Here is a 27,143-nt window from a genome sequence, read left to right on the forward strand (position 1 = left end):
TTGAATGTGTGTGCTTTATTGTAAGTGCCTGGGGAGCAAGTATTTTTGTGGTAGCCTGGTCTCAGATCTGTTTGTGCTTTCCCCAACTCTATTGCAAGACAAACATGGCATGTTTGAAAAGGAGTTGACACGATTGCACAAACAGACTGGCACTCTGGCTACTTTTGTGCCATGTAATGGTATGTGTAGTACCTATAGTGTCCGAATTGCACTATGAGAATGTAAAGCCATAGTTTTGCTATATATATATATATATGCGCGTGGAATGTTTTCTCATCTTTTTAAGACTTGAGAGTTTGCTTTGCCATTTATTTTATTTGAGCATCAGAAGAAAAAAAAAACGTTGGTTCATCCACATCACAGTTGCTCTCCAACTATGCCTCTCAAGAGTAGGAGTGGTGATCTAGGACCAGTTTAGCCTTTTAGATCAGAATGAATTAGATAACATGGACAGGGAGGGGGGGGGGGCTGATCCTAGATCAGTACTCCTACTCTGAGATGCTTTATGATTACATGCCCAGAACATGGGGCAACTTTCACATACTGTACTTCCACCTCTGTGTTGGAGAACATTCATTATCACCGATCTTATTACTGATCTTATTACATTTGTAATAATAAGATCATATTATGTGGGCAATGTGGTGAAGAGAATGTAAGAGGATCCAAAACCATGTATTATAAATAGGCTTTGAATAGAAAATGTCATATTTAAAGACACGCTCCGGAACTTTGAATTTTTTCAACCTCCCGCTTAGGGTTGGATGCGTCCATGTGTAGTTCATACATGCCTAATTACATGCCTTACTTCATTAGCCACGCAATCCCAACTGTTTTCTGGAAGCTGTGTGGCACCATTCCCCCCCCCCCCCACGTGGGCCAGCCCCTCGCCATTTGAATGACAGCTAGCAGGATGCAAACACAGCAGAGCGAGAGAGAGAGCAATGACATGGTGCACATATGTGACGTAACAGTAGTACTTAATTTCCGGGGACCACTTTTGGCTCGTGGTCATTACTTTCAGAACTACTGGCTAAAAAAGTTTACAAAGTACCGGAGAATCTCTTTAAGTGGTTTTACTGATGTTCTGGGGCACTTCTCTTTGTGAAGTAATAAATGAACAGATTTCAACTCTACAACTCTACAGAACCCAAACATGGCTGGTGAATAACCTTCTCAAACTGTAATAAGACACATGGGAACTTTGTTTTTCTACAGTGCCTTGCGAAAGTATTCGGCCCCCTTGAACTTTGCGACCTTTTGCCACCTTTCAGGCTTCAAACATAAAGATATAAAACTGTATTTTTTTGTGAAGAATCAACAACAAGTGGGACACAATCATGAAGTGGAACGACATTTATTGGATATTTCAAACTTGTTTAAAAAATCAAAAACTGAAAAATTGGGCGTGCAAAAGTATTCAGCCCCTTTACTTTCAGTGCAGCAAACTCTCTCCAGAAGTTCAGTGAGGATCTCTGAATGATCCAATGTTGACCTAAATGACTAATGATGATAAATACAATCCACCTGTGTGTAATCAAGTCTCCGTATAAATGCACCTGCACTGTGATAGTCTCAGAGGTCCGTTAAAAGGGCAGAGAGCATCATGAAGAACAAGGAACACACCAGGCAGGTCCGAGATACTGTTGTGAAGAAGTTTAAAGCCGGATTTGGATACAAAAAGATTTCCCAAGCTTTAAACATCCCAAGGAGCACTGTGCAAGCGATAATATTGAAATGGAAGGAGTATCAGACCACTGCAAATCTACCAAGACCTGGCCGTCCCTCTAAACTTTCAGCTCATACAAGGAGAAGACTGATCAGAGATGCAGCCAAGAGGCCCATGATCACTCTGGATGAACTGCAGAGATCTACAGCTGAGGTGGGAGACTCTGTCCATAGGACAACAATCAGTCGTATATTGCACAAATCTGGCCTTTATGGAAGAGTGGCAAGAAGAAAGCCATTTCTTAAAGATATCCATAAAAAGTGTTGTTTAAAGTTTGCCACAAGCCACCTGGGAGACACACCAAACATGTGGAAGAAGGTGCTCTGGTCAGATGAAACCAAAATTGAACTTTTTGGCAACAATGCAAAACGTTATGTTTGGCGTAAAAGCAACACAGCTCATCACCCTGAACACACCATCCCCACTGTCAAACATGGTGGTGGCAGCATCATGGTTTGGGCCTGCTTTTCTTCAGCAGGGACAGGGAAGATGGTTAAAATTGATGGGAAGATGGATGGAGCCAAATACAGGACCATTCTGGAAGAAAACCTGATGGAGTCTGCAAAAGACCTGAGACTGGGACGGAGATTTGTCTTCCAACAAGACAATGATCCAAAACATAAAGCAAAATCTACAATGGAATGTTTCAAAAATAAACATATCCAGGTGTTAGAATGGCCAAGTCAAAGTCCAGACCTGAATCCAATCGAGAATCTGTGGAAAGAACTGAAAACTGCTGTTCACAAATGCTCTCCATCCAACCTCACTGAGCTCGAGCTGTTTTGCAAGGAGGAATGGGAAAAAATGTCAGTCTCTCAATGTGCAAAACTGATAGAGATACCCCAAGCGACTTACAGCTGTAATCGCAGCAAAAGGTGGCGCTACAAAGTATTAACTTAAGGGGGCTGAATAATTTTGCACGCCCAATTTTTCAGTTTTTGATTTGTTAAAAAAGTTTGAAATATCCAATAAATGTCGTTCCACTTCATGATTGTGTCCCACTTGTTGTTGATTCTTCACAAAAAAATACAGTTTTATATCTTTATGTTTGAAGCCTGAAAGGTGGCAAAATGTCGCAAAGTTCAAGGGGGCCGAATACTTTCGCAAGGCACTGTCTTGTCACAGTACATCCACTTTGAAGTAAACGTTGTTACAAGTTTACTGTTGGAAGCCCCCAATGATGCGTCTTGCATCCCAGTTAGCAATGAGCACTCGGGAGCCTGCAGTCCCTCCATAGTGGTCGATCGCGGTGCGCCAGCTTTTTTCCCCCGAACCGACTCACAGAGCACTAGGCCGTTTGGGTCACGCTGCTACTCCCGCTGACATACCGTTTTCCTTACACAACCCAGTCGCCCTTCTCCAGACCGGCAACACGACAGCTGCCAGTCGGAGCCAGTGGCATACCTACTCCCTGTCGCCACTTATTTTATACATATTTATATTATTCAAAATACATTGAATACCATGTCCACTTGAAAAAGGTTTGTTGGAAAGTGCAGTGAATAATTGTGTGTGTGTGCAAAATATATCCGATAACGAGGGGCAGTCCTGGTCACCTGGATCCACTGGTGACAAATCAAATTCAGTCAAATCAAATGTTATTGTCATGTACTTGCAGGCTTCTCACACAGTTCAGTGACATACTGTAGTAACAGCAGGGTTTTAGGTAGGTGTGCTGTTTATAAGGTGCTCATTTAAAAAAAAAAGCTAATAATAATGTGATTATTATTGTTGCACATGTGCGTGTAGATAGTTATTTTTGATTTTCAATATATCACAAACTGTCCCTGCATATTGGTTATTGATTTGGACACTTTAAAACTGTGTTTTGACATTGGGCTATTTATCAATGTGTCTTATGGAAGCAGCGACAGCATCATTTTCAACTTAAAGATGCACTATGCAGATATCGCTCTGCCATTTCCTGGTTGCTATAATTAGAATAGTTTGCTCCCATTGTACCATCCAAACCGCTGTGAACTTGTAATGAGTAAGCAGAGAGTCGGGAAGCAAGTTCAGGGAGTGAGTGATCTAATCAATAAACGAAACATAATACAAAACAAGAAACACGAACAATGCACAGACATGAAACAGAAACAATGATGCCTAGGGAAGGAACCAAAGGGAGTGACATATAGGGCAGGTAATTAAGGAGATGATGGAGTCCAGGTGTTGTCATAATGCGCTGACGACCTAGAGGCTGGAGAGGGAGCACATGTGTGTCACGTTTTGACCCTAGTTATTGTGTTATTGTTTGTTTTAGTTGGTCAGGACGTGAGTTGGGTGGGCATTCTATGTTTTGTGTGTCTAGGTTTTTTTTCTGTGTTCGGCCTAGTATGGTTCTCAATCAGAGGCAGGTAGCCTGGGTTTCACTGTTGTTTGGTGGGTGATTGTTTCCGTGTCTGTGTTTTACACCGCACGGTACTGTTTTCGGTTTTCGTTATTCACGTTCCGTTTATTGTTTTGTATGGAGTGTTCAGTTTATGTGTTTTAATAAAAAAAACATGGACACTAACCACGCGCATATTGGTCCTCCGATCCTTCTCGCTTCTCCTCTTCAGACGAAGAGGAAAACCATTACAGAATCACCCACCAAACAAGGACCAAGCGGCGTGGTAATGAGGAGCAGCAGCAGCAAAAGCAGCAGCAGGAGAAGCAACAGAAGCAGCAGCAACAGCAGGAGAGGCAGCAGCAGCAGCAGCAGCAGAGGCAACACTATTTGGAGAAATGGACTTGGGAGGAGATCCTAGACGGGAAAGGACCCTGGGCAGAGCCAGGGGAATATCGCCGCCCCAAAGCAGAGCTGGAGGCAGCGAAAGCAGAGAGGCGGCATTATGAGGAGCTAGCACGGCAGAGCGGCTGGAAGCCCGAGAGGCAGCTCCAAAAAATTATTGGGGGTTGGCACAGGGAGAGTGTGGCAGAGTCAGGAGTCAGACCTGAGCCAACTCCCCCTGTTTACCGTAAGGAGCCATGGATGGAATCAGAGCAGTCAGTGAAGTTGAGGTGTGCGTCTGATAATGTTGAGGAGTTATTGGACAGATTGGAGGAGAGTGAATGGATGGGAGATGATGAGACATTCAAGGAGATGTTGATGGAATTGGAGGAGAGTGAAGAGCGAGAGCTGTTGGTTTGGCGTAGTATGCACGGCATTCGCCCTGAGGAGCGTGTTAGCTGTCCGATGCCACCTGTGTCAGTTCCTCGTACTCAGCCTGAAACTTGTGTTAGAGTTCCGGAAGATTTGATGCCGGCTATACACACCAGGTCTCCAGTGCACCTTCACAACCCGGTGTGTCCTGTTCCTTGCACTCACCCTGAGGTGCGTGTCCCCAGCCCAGTACCACCAGTGCCGGCACCCCGCACCAGGCTGTCTCTCCGTCCCATCAATACAGGTGCTCCCGCCTGTCCGGTGCTACCAGAGTTTCCACCCCTCAGTCCAGAGGCGCCAGAGCCGTCCTCCTCTCCAGCGCTGCCAGAGTCTCCCGTCTGTCCAGAGCTGCTAGAGTCTCCCGTCTGTCCAGAGCTGCTAGAGTCTCCCGTCTGTCCAGAGCTGCCAGAGCCGCCAGTCTGTCATGAGCCGCCAGAGCCGCCAGTCAGCATGGAGCCGCCAGTCAGCGTGGAGCTGCCAGAGCCGCCAGTCAGTGTGGAGCCGCCAGAGCCGCCAGTCAGCTTGGAGCTGCCAGTCAGCCAGGAGCCGCCAGTCAGCCAAGATCCGCCAGAGCCGCCAGTCAGCCAGGATCCGCCAGAGCCGCCAGTCAGCCAGGATCCGCCAGAGCCGACAGTCAGCCAGGATCCGCCAGAGCCGCCAGTCAGCCAAGAGCCGCCAGTCAGCCAGGATCCGCCAGGATCCGCCAGAGCCGCCAGTCAGCCAGGATCCGCCAGAGCCGCCAGTCAGCCAGGATCCGCAAGAGCCGCCAGTCAGCCAGGATCCGCCAGAGCCGCCAGTCAGCCAGGATCCGCCAGAGCCGTCAGTCAGCCAAGAGCTGCCAGAGCCGTCAGTCAGCCAGAAGCTGCCAGAGCCGTCAACCAGCCTGAGCTATCTCTGTCCTGAGCTACCCCTCAGTCCTGAGCTACCCCTCAGTCTTGAGCTACCCCTCAGTCCTGAGTTACTCCTCAGTCCTGAGCTACCTATCAGTCCTGAGCTACCCCTCAAGTCCAGAGGTGTCCCTCAGTCCGGTGGACCTGTTGTTTAGGGTTCCCAGGTCAGGGTCGGCGGCAAGGGTCGCCGTTCCTAGGAGACTACAGAGGTGGACTAAGACTATGGTGGAGTGGGGTCCACGTCCAGCGCCAGAGCCGCCACTGCGGACAGATGCCCACCCAGACCCTCCCCTAGAGGTTCAGGTTTTGCGGCCGGAGTCCGCACCTTGGGAGGGCGGTACTGTCACGTTCTGACCCTAGTTATTGTGTTTATTGTTTGTTTTAGTTAGGTCTGGATGTGAGTTGGGTGGGCATTCTATGTTTTGTGTGTCTAGGTTTTTTTTCTGTGTTCGGCCTAGTATGGTTCTCAATCAGAGGCAGGTGTCGTTAGTTGTCTCTGATTGAGAATCATACTTAGATAGCCTGGGTTTCACTGTTGTTTGGTGGGTGATTGTTTCCGTGTTTTACACCACACGGTACTGTTTTCGGTTTTCGTTATTCACGTTACTTTTATTGTTTTGTATGGAGTGTTCAGTTTGTGTTTTAATAAAAAAACATGAACACTTACCACGCCGCATATTGGTCCTCCGATCCTTCTCGCTTCTCCTCTTCAGACGAAGAGGAGGAAAACCATTACAATGTGACAGAAATATATTTTCCATAACCAAAAATATAGTATTTTCAGCTGTTAGAAGCTGGTGTAAAAAATGCAAAATATTAAATGTATTTTTTTATTAATTTAACTAGGAAAGCCAGTTAAGAACAAATTCTTATTTACAATAACGCCCTAACCCGGTCGACGCTGGGCCAATTGTGTGCCGCCCTATGGGACTCCAAATCATGGCCGGATGTGATACAGCCTGGATTCAAACCAGGTACTGTAGTGATGCCTCTTGCATTGAGATGCAGCGCCTTAGACCCGCACACCACTTGGGAAGTATAGAAATAACTCACATAGAACACTTCTTAGACTTGCTTTCAATAAGAATGACAGATCTATAGCACACTTTTCTATGTGAATTTGATCAGGTCACCCAAAAAGTTACATATTGCAGCTTTAAAGTTTTAGGAATATAAATGGAACTTTAATTTTCAATGCTATTATACTTAACCAGGTAAAAACCCCTGAATGCGTCCAAAAACATTCTGTGATTGATTTATTTTGATATACCAATAACCACCAAAACGGGTTTTCCCTGCTTACTCCATGATTCAAAATCCAGGCTAGCTAACGTTAGCTGGTGCTCTATCTATATCGACTGAATGGGGGCCACTTGTGTATTATTTGTTAAGTATTTCAAAACGTTTGGTGGTGATAAATACAAATAATTTAACTGTTCTTTACCTCCAAAAGCATGTGGCGGTTTCTTTCCAAAATTCACTATTCTTCTTGCTACTAGCTGAGAATGGTAACTTCCTGTTGAAGTTGCTGTATGGAATTAATGGATACTCAGAATGCAGTACAAACACTTTAAAGACACACCCTATCCCATCAGCACTCAAATTAAGTGGACACTTCTGACGAGTATACACTTGGAGGGCAAGGGGCGAGGGAGGAAGGAATGATTTTTAAACCACCCTTGGCCAGAAATGTGTTACTTGTTCATCCTGCCATGATTGTGTTTTCAGACACCGGTAGCTTGTGGGTAATATATATGCGTCAATTGAGTGCATGTCTACTTATATTAAATATATAATTATTAATATAGGCCTATTGTATGATAGCTAGCAAATGAATTAGCTAACTAACGTTAGCCTGCCTAGCTGGAACTTCTGAAGAAGGAAAACGTTTTATTTCAACAATTTCCAAAAGATAACCAAACAAAAACATTGACTTTTTATGAGAGGTGTTTGTGCCGTCATGTGCATTAGTAGCACAATTTCTGACTTATTTGCATTCGTTTTTACTTACACTTGTATGCTGACTTCTCCATTGAGGTTGTTTTTTGCAGCGTTTTCTTAGCGGATGTACAATCGTTGCGAATTGAATTATGGGGAGTTTCAGGCCCTGGAGTGAACATAATTGTACACTCGCAAACTCTACAAAAAACGAGGGCCGGGGGGCTTACGTAGCAAACTTCCCTTGCTTGGCAAATCACTTGGACCGCCCTCCAAGATGGCGACGGGGATTTCCCCAAGGGCATAAGTAGGTGGATGAGGGTGTGTTTTTTATGAGTTTGAACCGCAACCTCAGACTGCTCTCCTCTTCTTCTCTGGCATTATGGCAGTCCGCAAACAAACGTTTAAGGTGCATGCCGCCACCTACTGTACAGGTAGGGAATGAGAAAAAAAGATCCATTGCTGGAAAGGGGAAAAACCCAACATCACATACAATACAACAATTTAAATGAATCATAAAACCCACCCCACTCCTTCAGTCAAAGTCCAAACCACATCCTTACACAGGCGGCTGAACATTCGGATTTCTTGTAAATGGTTGTGCTGTAAAATCCCTGATTCCCCAAAAAATTACATTTGACTGGTTTCTCTAATCCAACTACCATGGTTTCTTCAACGTTACTCCACTCTTCTTAACACCTCTGGATAGGAGACATGCTGGGCAGCCCTCCTTCACCCTAACTTGGCACTTCATGAATTCGGGCGCATGCTCGCCACCACAATTGCAGCATTTCCACCTCAACGAATACGATACTCCTCCCGTCTACATACACTTTAACACATGTCCAAATACGAAGGCTCTTACAGGGGTATCTCACGTAACCCAAATATACAGTACGTGTGAAGGGAGAGACTCTTCTTCAAACAACAAAACAACAAACCACTCCATCAACCATATGAGTCAGTTGGAGTGCATCTACTGCATATTCAGGCTATATCAACGTGTCACGAGTCCAGCAGTTTGTACCTTCTCACGTGAGTTCCAAACATCTCTAAGGGTTTCCCCTAGCGTGAGTGTTTTTAGGCACGTGATGTCAGAATGCACTCACTGTTCCAAAATGGGATTGTTACACAACAGGGCAGTTAAAGCACACTGCCCTCAAACCATGACACACTGCATGCTAATTATCTATAGGCTGTTTCAACTTGTCAATTTCAAACTAACACGTTTTATTTTCTAACAACAGTTGGATTTGAGGTGTGTTAAGCCTCATTAATTCACATAGAAGTAGCCCATTTCAGTGTTGCGGACAAAGATGGCCCCCTCGCTTCGCGTTCTTAGGAAACTATGCAGTATTTTGTTTTTTTAATGTATTATTTCTTACACTGTTATTCCAGGAATCTTAAGTCTTATTACATACAGCTGGGAGGAACAATTGGATATAAGAGCAACGTCAACTTACCAACATTATGACCAGGAATACGACTTTCCCAAAGCAGATCCTCTGTTTGGTCCACCACCCAGGACAATGGATCGGATCCCAGCAGGCGACCCAAAACAACAGTGCCGCAGAAGGGGCAGACGGAGCGGTCTTCTGGTCAGGCTCCGTAGATGGGCACATTGCCCACCACTCCCGAGTATACTACTTGCCAATTTCCAGTCTCTTGACAACAAGGTAGACGAAAATCTGATCAAGGGTTGCCTTGACAAAGATTGTAACATTCTCTGATTCACGGAAACATGGCTCACTCGGGATACGTTATCAGAGTCGGTACAGCCACCTGGTTTCTTCACGCATCGCGCCGACAGAAACAAACATCTCTCTGGTAAGAAGAAGGGCGGGGGTGTATGCCTTATGATTAACGAGTCGTGGTGTGATTATAACAACATACAGGAACTCAAGTCCTTTTGTTCACCTGACCTAGAATTCCTTACAATCAAATGCCGACAGCATTATCTACCAAGAGAATTCTCTTTGATTATAATTACAGTCGTGTATGTATATGCCCCCCCCCCAAGCAGACACCTCGACGGCCCTGAAAGAACTTTGGACTCTATGTATTGGACTCTATGTAAACTGGAAACCACATATCCTGAGGCTGCATTTATTGTAGCTGTGTAACGGTTGTCTGATGAAGAAGGATCGGACCAAAGCGCAGCGTGGTAAGTGTTCATGATTTTTATTAGATCAACAAACACTAGAACAAAATAAAACAAGAGGGAAAACCGAAACAGTCCTGTCAGGTGCAGAAACACAAAACAGAAAATAACTACCCACAAAACACAGGTGGGAAAAGGCCACCTATGGTTCCCAATCAGAGACAACGATAGACAGCTGTCCCTGATTGAGAACCATACCCGGCCAAACACAAAGAAATAGAAAACATAGAAATAAAGAAACTAGAATGCCCACCCTAGTCACACCCTGGCCTAATCTGGGCTAATCTGAAAACAAGGCTCCCTAAATTCATCAGCATATCGAATGCGCGACCCGGGCTGGCAAAATTCTGGATCATAGTTACTCTAACTTCCGCGATGCATACAAAGCCCTCCCTTGCCCTCCTTTCGGCAAATCTAACCACAACTCCATTTTGTTGCTCCCAGCCTATAGACAGACACAGAGGAAACGCCCGTGCTCAGGTCTGTTCAACGCTGGTCCGACCAATCTGATTCCACGCTTCAAGATTGCTTCAATTATGTGGACTGGGATATGTACCGGATAGCGTCGAACAACAACAATGATGTACAGTGCCTTGCGAAAGTATTCGGCCCCCTTGAACTTTGCGACCTTCTGCCACATTTCAGGCTTCAAACATAAAGATATAAAACTGTATTTTTTTGTGAAGAATCAACAACAAGTGGGACACAATCATGAAGTGGAACAACTTTTTTAACAATTAAAAAACTGAAAAATTGGGCGTGCAAAATTATTCAGCCCCTTTACTTTCAGTGCAGCAAACTCTCTCCAGAAGTTCAGTGAGGATCTCTGAATGATCCAATGTTGACCTAAATGACTAATGATGATAAATACAATCCACCTGTGTGTAATCAAGTCTCCGTATAAATGCACCTGCACTGTGATAGTCTCAGAGGTCCGTTAAAAGCGCAGAGAGCATGAAGAACAAGGAACACACCAGGCAGGTCCGAGATACTGTTGTGAAGAATTTTAAAGCCGGATTTGGATACAAAAAGATTTCCCAAGCTTTAAACATCCCAAGGAGCACTGTGCAAGCGATAATATTGAAATGGAAGGAGTATCAGACCACTGCAAATCTACCAAGACCTGGCCGTCCCTCTAAACTTTCAGCTCATACAAGGAGAAGACTGATCAGAGATGCAGCCAAGAGGCCCATGATCACTCTGGATGAACTGCAGAGATCTACAGCTGAGGTGGGAGACTCTGTCCATAGGACAACAATCAGTCGTATATTGCACAAATCTGGCCTTTATGGAAGAGTGGCAAGAAGAAAGCCATTTCTTAAAGATATCCATAAAAAGTGTTGTTTAAAGTTTGCCACAAGCCACCTGGGAGACACACCAAACATATGGAAGAAGGTGCTCTGGTCAGATGAAACCAAAATTGAACTTTTTGGCAACAATGCAAAACGTTATGTTTGGCGTAAAAGCAACACAGCTGAACACACCATCCCCACTGTCAAACATGGTGGTGGCAGCATCATGGTTTGGGCCTGCTTTTCTTCAGCAGGGACAGGGAAGATGGTTAAAATTGATGGGAAGATGGATGGAGCCAAATACAGGACCATTCTGGAAGAAAACCTGATGGAGTCTGCAAAAGACCTGAGACTGGGACAGAGATTTGTCTTCCAACAAGACAATGATCCAAAACATAAAGCAAAATCTACAATGGAATGGTTCAAAAATAAACATATCCAGGTGTTAGAATGGCCAAGTCAAAGTCCAGACCTGAATCCAATCGAGAATCTGTGGAAAGAACTGAAAACTGCTGTTCACAAATGCTCTCCATCCAACCTCACTGAGCTCGAGCTGTTTTGAAAGGAGGAATGGGAAAAAAATTCAGTCTCTCGATGTGCAAAACTGATAGAGACATACCCCAAGCGACTTACAGCTGTAATCGCAGCAAAAGGTGGCGCTACAAAGTATTAACTTAAGGGGGCTGAATAATTTTGCACGCCCAATTTTTCAGTTTTTGATTTGTTAAAAAAGTTTGAAATATCCAATAAATGTCGTTCCACTTCATGATTGTGTCCCACTTGTTGTTGATTCTTCACAAAAAAATACAGTTTTATATCTTTATGTTTGAAGCCTGAAATGTGGCAAAAGGTCGCAAAGTTCAAGGGGGCCGAATACTTTCGCAAGGCACTGTAAATGCTGATTCGGTGAGCGAGTTTATTAGCAAGTGCATCAGTGATGTTGTACCCACAGCGACTATTAAAACCTTCCCAAACCAGAAACCATGGATTGATGGCAGCATCCGCGCAAAACTGAAAGTACGAACCACTGCTTTTAATCAGGGCAAAGTGACTAGAAACATGACCGAATACAAACAGTGTAGCAATTCCTTCCGCACAGCAATCAAACAAGCTAAGCATCAGTGTAGAAACAAAGTAGATTCTCAATTAAATGGCTCAGACATGAGAGGTATGTGGCAGAGTCTACAGTCAATCACGGGCTACAAAAAGAAAACCAGCCCCGTCGCGGATATCTTGCTCCCAGACAAACTAAACAACTTCTTTGCTCGCTTTGAGGGCAATACAGTGCCACCGACACGGACCGCTACCAAAACCTGCGGGCTCTCTTTCACCGCAGCCAACGTGAGTAAAACATTTAAACGTGTTAATCCTCGCAAGGCTGCCGGCCCAGATGGCATCCCTAGCCGCCTCCTCAGAGCATGTGCAGACCAGCTGGCTGGTGTGTTTACGGACATATTCAATCAATCCCTATCCCAGTCTGCTGTTCTCACATGCTTCAAGAGGGCCACCATTGTTCCTGATCCCAAGAAAGCTTAGGTAACTGAGCTAAACGACTACTACGTAGCACTCACTTCCGTCATCATGAAGTGCTTTGAGAGACTAGTCAAGGATCATATCACTTCCACCCTACCTGACATCCTAGACCAACTCCAATTTGCTTACCGCCCCAATAGGTCCACAGACGACACAATCGCAATCCCACTGCACACTGCCCTAACCCATCTGGACAAGAGGAATACCTATGTAATAATGCTGTTCATCGACTACAGCTCAGCATTTAACACCATAGTACCCTCAAAACCTGTCATTAAGCTAGAGACCCTGGGTCTCGATCCCGCCCTGTGAAACTGGGTCTTGGACTTTCTAACGGGACTCTCCCAGGTGGTGAGGGTAGGATACAACATCTCCACCCCGCTGATCCTCAACTCTGGGGCCCCACAAGGGTGCATTCTCTGCCCTCTCCTGTACTCCCTGTTCACCCATGACTGCATGGCCATGCACGCCTCCAACTCAATAACCAAGTTCACAGACGACACTACAGTGGTAGGCTTGATTACCAACAATGACGAGACATCCTACAGGGAGGAGGTAAGGGCCCTCAGAGTGTGGTGTCAGGAAAATAATCTCACACTCAACGTCAACAAAACAAAGGAGATGATCGTGAACTTCAGGAATCAGCAGAGGGAGAACCCCCCTATCCACATCGACGGGACAGTAGTGGAGAAGGTGGAAAGTTTTAAGTTCCTTGGCGTACACATCACGGACAAACTGAAATGGTCTACCCACACAGAGAGTGTGGTGAAGAAGGCGCAACAGCGCCTCTTCAACCTCAGGAGGCTGAAGAAATTTGTCTTGTCACCAAAACACTCAAACTTTTACAGATGCACAATCGAGAGCATCCTGTCGGGCTGTATCACCGCCTGGTACGGCAACTGCTCCGCCCACAACCGTAAGGCTCTCCAGAGGGTAGTGAGGTCTGCACAATGCATCACCGGGGGCAAATTACCTGCCGTCCATGATACCTACACCACCCGATGTCACAGGAAAGCCAAAAAGATCATCAAGGACAACAACCACCCGTGTCACTGTTCACACCGCTGTCATTCAGAAGGTGAGGTCAGTACAGGTGCATCAAAGCTGGGACTGAGAGACTGAAAAACAGCTTATATCTCAAGGCCATCAGACTGTTAAACAGTCATCACTAACATTGAGTGGCTGCTGCCAACATACAGCCTCAAATCTCTAGCTACTTTAATAATTGGATGTAATAAATGTATCACTAGTCACTTTAAACAATGCCACTTCATATAATGTTTACATACCCTACATTACTCATCTCATATGTATATACTGTACTCTGTACCATCTACTGCATCTTGCCTATGCCGCATTGCCATTGCTCATCCACATATTAATGTGTACATATTCTTATTTATCCCTTTACATGTGTGTGTATAAGGTAGTTGTTGTGAAATTGTTAGATTACTTGTTAGATAGTACTGCACTGTCGTAACTAGAAGCACAAGCATTTCACCACACTCAAATTAACATCTGCTAACCATGTGTATGTGACCAATAAAATTGGATTTGATTTGGTGTGATGCGACCTGACCCAACGGAGAGTACTGGGACGCCGCCGACAAACAAGAGTGAGCAATCGGCGGAGCGGCTGACGTAGCAAATTGGTGGTGGAACGCTGCCGGAGCCGACAGAGAGCGCTCAGAAGCTGCCAGCAAGCGAGAGACCAATCAGAGTGGAGCGGTGGACCTATTTATTCTTTTATTTTTTTAAATGGCGGGAAACGGGGGACCCCATTGAAGGGCGCTTCGCCTTTCTTTCAGTTTGAATGTTTCTTTGCTTCTCTTCTACTGCCAGCTAGCTAGCCAGCCAGCTAGCTGGCTAGCTAGCTGTTTACATAGCTTTGTGAATTTGTATTTTTCCTTGACAACGGGAGAAAAGTGTTGCACCGTTCCCGGAGGTACTGCAATAGCGGGTCGATGCGCGGAGCGGACGGAGCAAGCCCCATTTCCGACTCCCTGTTCGAAAAATCCATTTAATATGTAGTCCCCCGATGGGGGACGTATCAGATATTAAACTGATAAGAACAGATTTTTTTTTATTTTATTTTTTTATCAAAATATATTTATTACTTTCAAAAACCAACCAATAATCTTCCAAAATTCAGTCAACTTAAATATACAATTCCAACAAACTACAAATAATAATTCCAAACCTGCTAAATTATACCCAAGTCCAAATCCAAAAACCATTGACCAATAACCTACAAAATACCCATATACCCCACCTATATTACAACAAAGTCTCACCCAGTACTCCCCTTCTCTATCCCGACTAACTGTGACCCCACCTCCACTCGTAAATCCCCTACATCACCCCCATCTCTCACCATCCCCCCTCCCCTGAACACAGCAACAGCGCCCGGCACATGCCCCACCCTCAGGTCCATCACCCCCCCCTCCTCCGGACTCCGAACCGGGGATGTCACCTCCCCAAATAGGAAGTCCGGCTCCCCCTCCATCATCCAGTTTCGAGCCATACCCGGGAGGTCAAGTTCAGCGAGGGGTTTGAAAGATGACGATGACGGAGCCCACGAGGGCCCCGCTACCTCCCCACCACCCTGTTCTGCTCCCCCCCCTCTTTCCACCCCTCCTCCTCCTGCTGTCCACCACCTTCTTTGGCCTCTTGCACGGAGGTGCCTTTAGCAAAGGTCCTTGATAGTCAACGTCACACACAGTGCCTTCCTTCTCCTTTCCCTTTCCCATTTCCCTCTCTACCAATTCCCTCACCATCCCTCTCAACTCCTCCACCCTTGCCCTCGTCACTTCACTTTCCCCCCAATCCTTCACACCCCTTCGCCCTTCCGCCTCTCCTTCCGGTTCCATCTCCAAAACCACCTCCACCTCCTTTCTCTCCACTGTTGTCTCCTCTGATCTCTCGACTCTCACCGTCTCCTCACTCTCCTCCATCACTGTCTCCTTCTACCTCCTTCCCTTCCTCTATTCCGACCACCTCTCCTTCCATCCCGGTCTCCTCTCCTTCTGTCCCAGCCCCTCCTTCTGTCCCGGCCCTCTCCTCCTCTTTCTCTTCTTCTCGGGGCTTTACCTAGCAAAGTTTGTAGATGACCTGGAGCCAGTGTGATTGGCGACGGATATGTAACGAGGGCCAGCCAACGAGAGCATACAGGTCTCAGTTGTGGGTAGTAAATGGGGCTTTAGTGACAAAAAGGATGGAAATGTTATAGACTGCATCCGATTTGCTGAGTAGAGTGTTGGAGGCTATTTTGTAAATGCCATCACCGAAGTCCAGGATCAGTAGGATAGTCAGTTTTACGAGGGTATGTTTAGCAGCATGAGTGAAGGAGGCTTTGTTGCAAAATAGGAAGCCGATTCAAGATTCAATTTTGGATTGGAGATGCATCAGTCTAACCAGACCCCTAGGTATTTGTAGTTGTCCACATATTCTAAGTCAGAACCATCCAGAGTAGTGATGCTAGTCGGGCGGGCGGGTGCGGGTAGCGATCGGTTGAAGAGCATGCTCTTAGTTTTACTAGCATTTAAGAGCGGTTGGAGGTCACAGAAGGAGTGTTGTATGGCATTGAGGCCTTTGCTTTCCTAACTGACTGTGTATATTGGTTCCTGACTTCCCTGAAAATTTGCATATCGCGGGGGCTATTCGATGCTAATGCAATACACCACAGGATATTTTTGTGCTGGTCATGGGCAGTCAAATCAGGAGTGAACCAGGGGCTATATCTGTTCTTAGTTCTACATATTTTGAATGGGGCATGCTTTTTAAGATGGTGAGGAAAGCACTTTTAAAGAACAACCAGGCATCCTCTACTGACGGGATGAGGTCAATATCCTTCCAGGATACCCGGGCCAGGTTGATTACAAAGGCCTGCTCGCTAAAGTATTTTAGGGAGCGTTTGGCAGTGAGGAGTGGTGGTCGTTTGACCGCAGACCCATTACGGACGCAGGCAATGAGGCAGTGATCACTGAGATCCTGGTTTTAGACAGCAGAGGTGTATTTGATGATATCTATGAGGGTGCCCAAGTTGAAGGATTTAGGGTTGTACCTGGTAGGTTCCTTGATAATTTGTGTTAGATTGAGGGCATCTAGCTTAGATTGTAGGATGGCCTGAGTGTTAAGCATATCCCAGTTTAGGTCACCTAACAGTACAAACTCTGAAGATAAGTGGGGGGCAATCAATTCACATATGGTGTCCAGGGCACAGCTGGGCGCTCAGGGGGGTCTATAACAAGCGGCAAAAGTGAAAGACTTATTTCTGGAAAGGTGGATTTTTAAAAGTAGAAGCTTGAACTGTTTGGGCACAGACCTGGATAGTAAGACAGAACTCTGCAGGCGGTCTCTGTCTTGACGGAAAATGTAGTTGGGGATGGAAATGTCCGAATTTTTGGTGGACTTCCTAAGCCAGGATTCAGACACGGCTACGACATCAGGGTTGGTGGAGTGTGCTAAAGCAGTGAATAAAACAAACTTACGGAGGAGGCGTCTGATGTTAACATGCGTGAAACCAAGGCTTTTACGGTTACAGACGTCCGACTGCTTCGCCATCTTGGTACAGCTGACTACAATATGACTACAATATGGATGCAAGGACAAATGTCGTGGAAATTTCCTGCATTACCAAATAATGAGAGAGCAAACCACACACAAGTCAGAGTTGTATTATAAAGTCCATCTTTAATTATATATGAGCTTCACCATAGCCCTGTGACTCTCAGATCAATTCAGTGTCTATAAATGAATTATCTGAGAGTGCTTACAAAACAATTATTAGTATCATGTATAGCCAAGACACACCCCTCTCAACTCACATGACGAATTACAGATCTTAGGAACATTACAAAGGAAGACTTCACTTGAGAGAGGAGTATCCCATAGCCAGATAGCATGGACAAGATCAGAAAAGATAGTGAGCCTCTTAGGTCATATACTAGGTCAACATCAGAGGGGACATACAGTGGTTCCAGACACTGCCATACTCTTCCCCCAAATGGGGAAAGTAGGGAGTGACTAGCACACAGACATTGTGGAGCCAAGCAATAATTGGTTCCCCCTCAATCAACAGTTATCACATGGTTTAAAAGATACGTTCACATACAGTGGAGAGAACAAGTATTTGATACACTGCCGATTTTGCAGGTTTTCCTACTTACAAAGCATGTAGAGGTCTGTAGTTTTTTATCATAGGTACACTTCAACTGTGAGAGACGGAATCTAAAACAAAAATTCAGAAAATCACGTTGTATGATTTTTAAGAAATTGATTTGCATTTTATTGCATGTGTGCAAAGAGAAAAACATTTTGACTCACCCTCTTTCATGCTGGCACAATGGTCAATGACATCGTCATACAGTATTCCGCTGGACTTAAGTTCACGCAGCACACACGTTTCCATTGACATTTTTTTGCTAAATGCGTGAGTCTCTCTTATCCACAACTATTTCATAGGTAGGTTTTAATCCTTTTCAGACAGGGACATTACCTTTCCACTGATGTACTTGTAATAGGGACGGTCAGCATCAGTTTCAGGTGCTTGCGTACCATGGGGAAAGTGGTGGTCATATTGGCACAGGGTTTTCATGAGCGCCTGAACCCCACCTCGCTGCCCACTCATGCAGCTTGCCCCCGTCGTAAGTCTGGCAGATGAGTTTGTCTGCTGGGTTGTAATTTGCCGATAGTTTCCATTACAACAGCAGCGATCACCTCTGCGTTTGTCTCTGCGCTCACATCGGAAAAACCCCAGGAATCTCTTGCATATAACATCCGTGTCATTAACATAGAGTGCTCTGATTGTCAATTGACATTTGCAGGACATGTCTGTGGTGTCATCCACGTGGACTCCTGTGAAGGGTGCTGAACTGATCTCACTGTCAGTTTCACTTGATTTTCACTACCGATGCTCCGAATGATGTCATTCTGTATGTTGTTTGACAGGTTTGCTCCTGCTGTCCCAGGTACATTGCTGCGATGATCAGTTTCTTCAGAATGTCTCTTTTTTTATCTTCACCTGTTCGTTGTGCCTCTGGACACTGATCACTGCGGCCTGGTTGAGAGCTTTGTTGATCCGGACTCAACCGGAGAGCTTTAGTTTCAGGCTCGCCATAATGTTTTTTTTTTTTTGTTTTTTTTTCATGACAGTCAAGGGACCTGCCCAGGTTTGCAGGATCAGAAAAACCGGTGGTGGCTCAAGGGTTGTTGAGCAAACATGTGCTCGTCAAATAGAAGACATGGCCAAAACAGATTCTTTAGCCTAGCACTCCATTCTCACTGTTGAAAGGTTGATTCCCCCCATGCTCCTCTCCCCTGCACAATATCCAATTTTGGAGTCGGCCTCCCATTCTCCTTCATTTTCAGCTGCTGCTCAAACTAACTAGAAACTTGAGATCCTCATCTCCATCCATAGCTAGCTACTGCAGGACACAGACCAGAAGCTAACTATAACGACACAGAGCGAGATCCAGATGACACAGGAGGCAGATGGTTCGAGTCTCTGATATTTATTGAACAAGAAGGGGCAGGCAAGATGCAGGTTGAGGACAGACAAATGTTCATAAACCAGGTCAGATTCCAAACGGACCAGGGCGGCAGGCAGGCTCGAGGTCAGGGCAGGGCAGGCTGAATGGTCAGGCAGGCTCGAGGTCAGGGCAGGCTGAATGGTCAGGTAGGCGGGCTTAGTGTCAAGGCAGGCAAGAGGTTAAAACCTGGAGGACTAGGAAAAACAGAGACTAGGAAAACCAGGAACTTGGAAAACACACTGGTAAGCTTGACAAGATGAACTCGCAACAGACAAACAGAGAACACAGGAATTAATACCCTGGGAATAATGGGGAATACGGGTGACACCTGGAGGTGGGTGGAGACAATCACAAAGACAGGTGAAACAGATCAGGGTGTGACACTAACAATGACGTTTTTCTTTGTGTGATTTGATTGGAGTGAAAAAAAATAAGTGATCTGCGTTCAGGGGATCTACGTGTTTGAGAGTGTGAGTTGGAAGCAGACGCTACAGGTGGCATGTCTTGTGGGGTGTGCATGGATGTCTGAGTGTGCGCTAATACATGTTAATTCCTCTCACAAAAATCAGTCGTGATGCAGTCAATCTCTCCTCTACTTGGGGAGGCGCGGTTAGAGCGTTGGGTCAGTAATTGAAAGATTGCTAGTATCAAATCCCAGAGCTGACGAGGTAAAAAAAAATGTACCATCTACCAATAGGTGCCCTTCTTTGCGAGGCATTGGAAAACCTCCCTGGTGTTTGTGGTTGAATCTGTGCTGGGAATGTACTGCTTGACTGAAGGACCTTACAGGTGTATGTGTTGGGAACAGAGATGAGGTAATCATTCGAAAATCATGTTTAACACTATAATTGCAATGTATTATGTGACACGTTAAGCAACATTTTACTCCTGATCTTATTTAGGCTTGCCATGGCAAAGGGCTTGAATACTTATTGACAAGTCTTTTCAGCTTTTCATTTTTAATTATTATTATTAATTTTTTAAATCAACTTTTACACTATTTGGTATTGTGGGTAAGTCATTGATAAAAAAAAATATCAATGTAATCTATTGTAAATTCAGGCTGTAACACAACAAAATGTGTAAAAAGGCGCTGTATAGGGACTACAGTATAAGGAGTAGGGTGCCATTTGGGACAAGCCTTGGTATTGGGGAGAAGAGAGACACGATCAGATCAGAATCACAATTCTTCAAGAGAAGATGATTATCAAGTTGACAATTGAAACCCCTCCTTCACTTCAACTTCTCAATACAGTAGTCATGGACTTTCCAATATTCCAATTTAAGGCTGAAATGACATTTTTGCATCTACCTTTCAATTCTGATATTTGTTTGTATTCTGTGCCGTTAATATGAATATATATTTTTTTTAAATGTCAAAATCAAGATAATTTTTTACATTTTCCCGAGTTTATCATACTAGTGTAATCAAAATTTTGTGAATATTAACCACTTTAAAATGGACATGCATCCATAATTTCAAAGCTCACTACATGGAATTAAACATAATTTATAAACCAATTTCATAGATATTGTAACAAACTGGACTATATGTACTAATTTTCTTTCACGAGATGGCGATTGGGTCTAAAAAACGTGTTTAGCGTTTGGTAGTCTAAATTCAGTGTACTTGTTTTTATCTGCCATTTGTCAGACTTCCCACATGCCAAGTCATTTTTCTCTGCACTTGCCCGTAGGGATTTATTGATATGTGGTACATTTTATTTCTATTTAACATTTTCGATAGAAAACATTTTCATAGAGGCATTTAATTTAGAAGGTAAAAAGATTTTAAAAGTATTTATCCACAATCTGCTCTGAGTACGTTCTGTCCTGGAGTGTCTTAACAAATTAAACCAAAACATTTAGTGTGACTTCATCTAATGTCCAGTATTGTTTTTGTAGGATAATGCAAATATGTAGATATTTCAGAAAAATGTTAATCCAGAAAAGTATTATATTTGTGTCTACTTTCAACTGGTAAAAGTTGATTGTGATATGTTAAGGGGAGATTTTAAAAAATCCCTATTAGGGTGTGGTGCCTTTCCTTAAAATATATAGTTTTTTTCTTACGTTTTTATACAATTGGGGTTTCAATAAAAAAAATGTAAAATAAAAAACAAACATTTGGCTAACCTGAATTGATACAGCATCCCTGTCCCCTGGGGTGTGGTGTGGTGTGGTTGTTCCTGTCAAAGACACTGGACCTGATCCAAATCTCTGCTCTACCCAACATCATGTGTCCAAAATGGCACCTAATTCCCAAAAATAGTGCACTTCTTTTGACCAGAGACCTTTTATAGGGTGCCATTTCTGATGCCGACCAGATTACCAACAAGAAGGGTGTCTGCCCACCCGCCTGTCTGCCTTCCTTCACTCTGTGAATGGTCTGTTAACTTATGATTGCTGGATTGTTTAAGCTCTACAATAAGTAAAATACATTAGTAGTTCAACACATTTTTATAACCATTGAAATAATGTGGGTCTTATTGTCCCGTCTCACTATGAAATACAGACACAAAGATACAACGTGAAGCACTAGCAACAAGATTACCTTTCAATCTTCCCAGATAAGAGGGAATTAATCAAACCTAGGGTTGCAAAATTCAGGACATCCTGGTCATTCCCTCCTGATTAGGGGAATCTTCCGACCAGGTTTTCTGCAGAACCTTTTTGGCAAAGTTACCAGAAGATTGCAACCCTAATCAAAGCACATATTTTTGCTAGCACATCTACAACTACCAACGTCTTTACAAGCTATTACCTAACAGTTATAAACAAACAGGTTACAATTGGTCCTCTGTATCAAGTGAAACTGGGGGGTATTAACTCTTCCTCAGAGACCTCTGATACAGGGCAGTTTCCCAGCCCTGTGGAGGAAGAGCAGGGGCTGCACAAACCCACTAACTACACTGATGAAGAGACAAACATATGTGGCATGAACAAACTGCCCCGAATCTAAGATTATAATAAAAGGTATAACCACTACCCACGGGAGGTAGTTCACCATCATAGACACCATGATAATCACAATGATCTTAAACGCCCTCCTCTTCATGCTATTTGTCCCCTCACTCTCTCTCTCCCCTTCCCCAGGCCCAGGCTGTTTCAGAGCCCTGAGAACTGAGAGGCAGCAGAATAACAAAAATGCAATGAAGACCAAACATTCGCCCAAAGACACATAATATAAGACAAGTTGGTCTTTAAAAAGCATGAAAGTAAAACAGAACCCAATCACAACCAGCCAAACCAATCCAGAACACCCCACCTTGTATCTCAGGGGTCTGTACTTCAGGAAGACCACAGGGTGGACCACTGCCAGGTAGCGCTCAAAACATATACAGCACTGGAACAGGGGGCGGCCAGGGACTATAAAACCACTAAAGAATGCTACTAGAGCTAGGAGAGGGGGAAGAGGGAGGTGTATGTAGACAAAGACAAAGACAGCACACAGGCAGTAGAGGATCTCAGATACAGCCAAGTTGAGAGCGAAGAACTCTGAGGCCATCGTCCCTCCGGCTCCGGTCAGTATCAGCCACAAGACGTAGCCATTGGTGGGTAGACTCAGGATGAGGTTGACTGCATAGCAGGGAGTGGCAACAGCTACATCAGGCTCCAGATAGCCAGAGAGGACAGAGGAATGGTTGGAGGAGTTCATTTTGGAAGTACCGGCTTTAACATTCCAATGATCAGCGTAGAAGAGAGATTTGACAATAACAACACCACCATGTTAATTCTTCACTATCAAATGGACTTCGGAAAAAAAACAACATCAATGTCAATGTCTGCACTTTCCGGTGAAAATAACATGAAATCAATTGAAAGTTATCTGAACACAAACATTTCACTCAGTTACACTGCTTCATCTCAGAGATTAAAAAAATGTAATCCCACCTGAACTCAGTTTGGTGTCTCCTCTCTTCCCGGTGTCTCGCTTAGAACTGAGCTAGGTACACACACCTGTGTGGCATACATCATTGACAACCTACGTTGCCGAACCCCCCATGTCCACACGCCATGCAAATATCCTACTCAGTGTGACAGGAACCACAACTATCAATGTGATTGATGAGGATGTTCTGCTGTTGCTACTGAAAGCCTACTTTTTAAACGCAGACTTGGATGGTGCTAACACATGCTAGCCAAAAATAAAATATTTTCTTGACAAGCTCGAAGAAAAATAAGTCATTTTTCAGGTCGTATACAAGGCTTATACTAAAGAGACCAAAATGTGTATGCAAAGGTTAATGACGTGTCCTCTGACATTTGCCCAGTCTATGTTAGCTGTAGCCTCCTCACATATTATAGTAGTACTAGACGAACACTGCTCTATGGGTGTTAAACAATTGGATTTGATCCATTTGATTCAGTACAATTTCATCTTGGAGGAATACAACACATAACCACTCACACCTCAGTCGCTCCCGTCTGTAAACTGATGCTGCCCGTCACCTCACTTGATGGACCACACCTGCCATGCAAATGTAGTATATTGGTTATGACAACACTTTAGGACGACTGAAGAGAATATGCCGTGCTGTGTGCAACGTGTTAGGGATGGAAAGGGCGCTGAGCTATTCCTGACCAGGTCAGGTCAAGTTTGTCACTTATTTTAAACGACGCAGGTATTTAACCAGACCGACAACTGTATGAACACAGCTTGAGCCTTTTTGGAAGTAAGACAATGGAGTGAAAATCTACACAGTATTTATTCAAATAATAGCTTTGTCATAAATAATACCAAAAATAGATTGAATGTTAGTACTAATTATTAAAAAGTAATTATACCACAAGTTTATCTGCAAATCTATCAAACAGTCTGTCTCCGAAGTAAAAACTGAAAATGTTACGTACTCATTATATATTAGAACGGCATTCAAGCAAATGGCTACATTTTCATTCTCAGATGCCTCAAATATATGAAATAGTAGACCTTTGTTTTGGGGAGTTTCCTGGTCAACATTTAAAAACAATTTATAATCTAAGAGCAGTTTTCAAGGATTTGGAGATCTACATTTAACAGTGATGGTGGTCCATGAGAACCACAGAGTTGGTCAGCCTCATCCTGCTTACAGAAATCATATTATGTCAAACTAAATATCTTGTCGATGCCATATTTGACAGCAGTGACATCTAACAGAGCACTCACACAACTTAATACCCTCACCTACCTTATTACCAAAACCTACCCTCAGCGGTGTATCTTCTGAACAGCTTTTAAAACAACACGTTGGTTGTTAGCCTACACAGCGCAGTGTCAAGCTAGCTATTGAGACCCTCCCTCCTCCAATTGGCGATCGCGTGGTCGCATTGCTGATGAGGTGCATAAAGTTGGAATTTTTCTCATATTTGGATGCCAACTGTCTAGGGGCCAAGTGTTCAATTGCTGAATGACTCCTTTTTAAAATGACAGATTTCTGGTAGCTTGATTGCTGAAAGTAGTGAGCAGTGTGAGTGCCCCATATAAGGAAGTTACCTATTCCTCATAGACCTCTGTTACAGGGCAGTTTCCCAGCCCTGTGGAAGTAGAGGAGGGGCTGCACAAACCCACAGATCATACTGATGGAGAAACAAATGGATAGTGACAAATAGAACACAACCTGATTGAGGACATTGTACAAAGACCTGATTATAATCATAGTGAGGTTGATCTTAAACGCCCTCATCTTCAAGTTACTTGTTATTTCTCTCTCTCCCCCTCCCTCTCTCTCTCCCCCCCTCTCTCTCTCTCTCCCTCCCCCTCTCTCTTTATCCCCCTCCCCCTCTCTCTCCCTCTCTCTCTTTATCCCCCTCCCCCTCTCTCTCTCCCCCTCTCTCTCTCTCTCCCTCTCCCTCTCTCTCTCCCCCCCTCTCTCTCCCCCCCTCTCTCTCTCCCCCCCTCTCTCTCTCCCCCTCTCTCTCTCTCCCTCCCCCTCTCTCTCTCTCTCCCCCTCTCTCTCTCTCCCTCTCTCTCTCTCCTTCCCTCAGTTTCAGAGCCCTGAGAACTGAGAGGCAGCAGACATCAGGATGAGGTCCTGAACCACAAAAGTGTAGTAGTATATTGATTTAGGAATCAGAGGCATTCAGAACAAACAGGACCAAAGCACCATCAACAACACAACACCAGAGTGTGTCTCAGGGGGTTTAAACATCAGGTCGACCACAGGTTTGACCACTGCCAGGTAGAGCTCCACACAGACACAGGTTTGAAATGGGCCGGCCAGTGTTCGAAAAAACCAATAAAAAATGCATAGACGGCAAGCAATTTGTCGACAAAGAATAAGACAGAAGACAGGGAGAAGAGGATCTCAGACACAGTCAGGTTGAGAGCGAAGAGCTTGTCCCTCCAGCTCATGTCTCTGTCAGCCAGAGGACGTAGACATTGGTGTGGATAGCCAGGATGAGGTAAATTGCATAGGAAGCAGTGGAGATGGATGTGAGTTGTGCATAGAGGACAGCAACAGAAGAGCTGTTTGTCTCTGAGATGTTCATGTCTCCTCCTTCTGGACTGATGTGTGAGCTTCAATATTCTACAACAGTAAATAGTTTTCACCAGGATTTGTTCCTGTTGTAATGGCACTGTAAAACATGAGTCAATCAATCATGAATCAGTCAAAGGAACCAAGGTTGGGTTCAATTACATTTCAACTCAGTCAATTCAGGATATTAATTAATATCAGCACAAACGGACATACTTACTCAATGTATTTTTCAACACATCTAATGAAATGATCTGATTGAATAAATCATAAAAAATATATATAATAGTTTCCTACATAATTTTTTAAAACAAAATGAACAAACCTGAACAGACAGTTCTCCTCTCTTGTGGAAGGTGTAGAGGCGACGTTAGAAAGACAAGCTGAAGCCAGAGTGCAGACAACACCCAGTCACTCAGTCATTCACCCTGACACCACAAACGTCAGTCATTCCAACCTGTAGACTGATGATGCCCATCACTTGACAGACCACACCAGACATGGAAATGTAATCCACTTGTTAGTGTGCTTGTGTCATTTTTATGGATGGATAGGAGCCCTGCTGTTCCTAGCTAGGTCCGAAAACCAAGAACTAAAATCTTGCGTAATTGCTACTTAATGAAGTTCTGTAGGGAGATGAGAAAATATGTGAGAAATAAGAGCGGAAGCACGGTCAAGACTTTACAAATTTCCTTCCGGATTTTGAAAGACACGCAACGCAACACACGCTAAATCATTATTTGTTCAAATTTTAGATACTTAAAGAAATACCTAACCCACCCAAAAAAATGCTAAAAAATACGTTTAAAAAAGACAGACATTTCAAATATACATCTTTTATGTGTTTTTCCCACATGTAAAAAAAAAAGTGACATTTCTTCCAAACACTTATTTTTCATATGATTTAATTTCACCACGTGCAAAAGTGCAGTGAAATGCCTTTTTTGAAAGCTCTAACCCCAACAATGCAGTAATCAATACCAATTTAATACAAAAAATAACAAGGTAGAACAAAAACACACGAGATATAAAAACAAGAAATAAGAAGAACCCAATAAAGTAAGCATACTATATACAGGGTCAGATCCAGTACCATATTTACAATGTGCAGGGATACTGGAGTGATAGAGGTAGATATGTATAGGGGTAAAGTGACTAGGCATCAGGATATATGATAAACAGAGTAGCAGCAGCGTATATGATGATAATATTTGAGTGGGTGTGTGTAGAGTCACTACAAATGTATGTGCATATGATGTGCATGTGAGCAAATGATGGAGTGAATGTTTGTATGTGTGTTGGAGTATCAGTGTGCGTAGAGTGTAGGGCCCTGTGAGTAGAGTGTAGGGCCCTGTGAGTGTGCATAGAGACAGTGTAAAAATAAGAATAAAATACAAAAGGTCAACTCAGATAGTCCGTGTAGCCATTTGGTTAGTTATTTGATTAGCTATTTAGCAGCCTTATGGC

At 44.1% G+C, this 27,143-nt stretch overlaps 1 non-coding gene across 1 annotated transcript; it reads right to left on the minus strand.

Annotated features, from left to right (window-relative positions):
* Positions 1–14,611: 14,611 nt before the first annotated feature.
* On the minus strand, positions 14,612–14,798 carry LOC118941549 (U2 spliceosomal RNA). Its single transcript, XR_005037846.1, has one exon. It is a non-coding gene; the product is annotated as a U2 spliceosomal RNA (small nuclear RNA).
* Between the last annotated feature and the right edge of the window lie 12,345 nt (positions 14,799–27,143).

Source organism: Oncorhynchus mykiss, chromosome 19 (assembly GCF_057628025.1).
Source record: "Oncorhynchus mykiss isolate SJ-2025 chromosome 19, ASM5762802v1, whole genome shotgun sequence".
Lineage (NCBI taxonomy): Eukaryota > Metazoa > Chordata > Actinopteri > Salmoniformes > Salmonidae > Oncorhynchus > Oncorhynchus mykiss.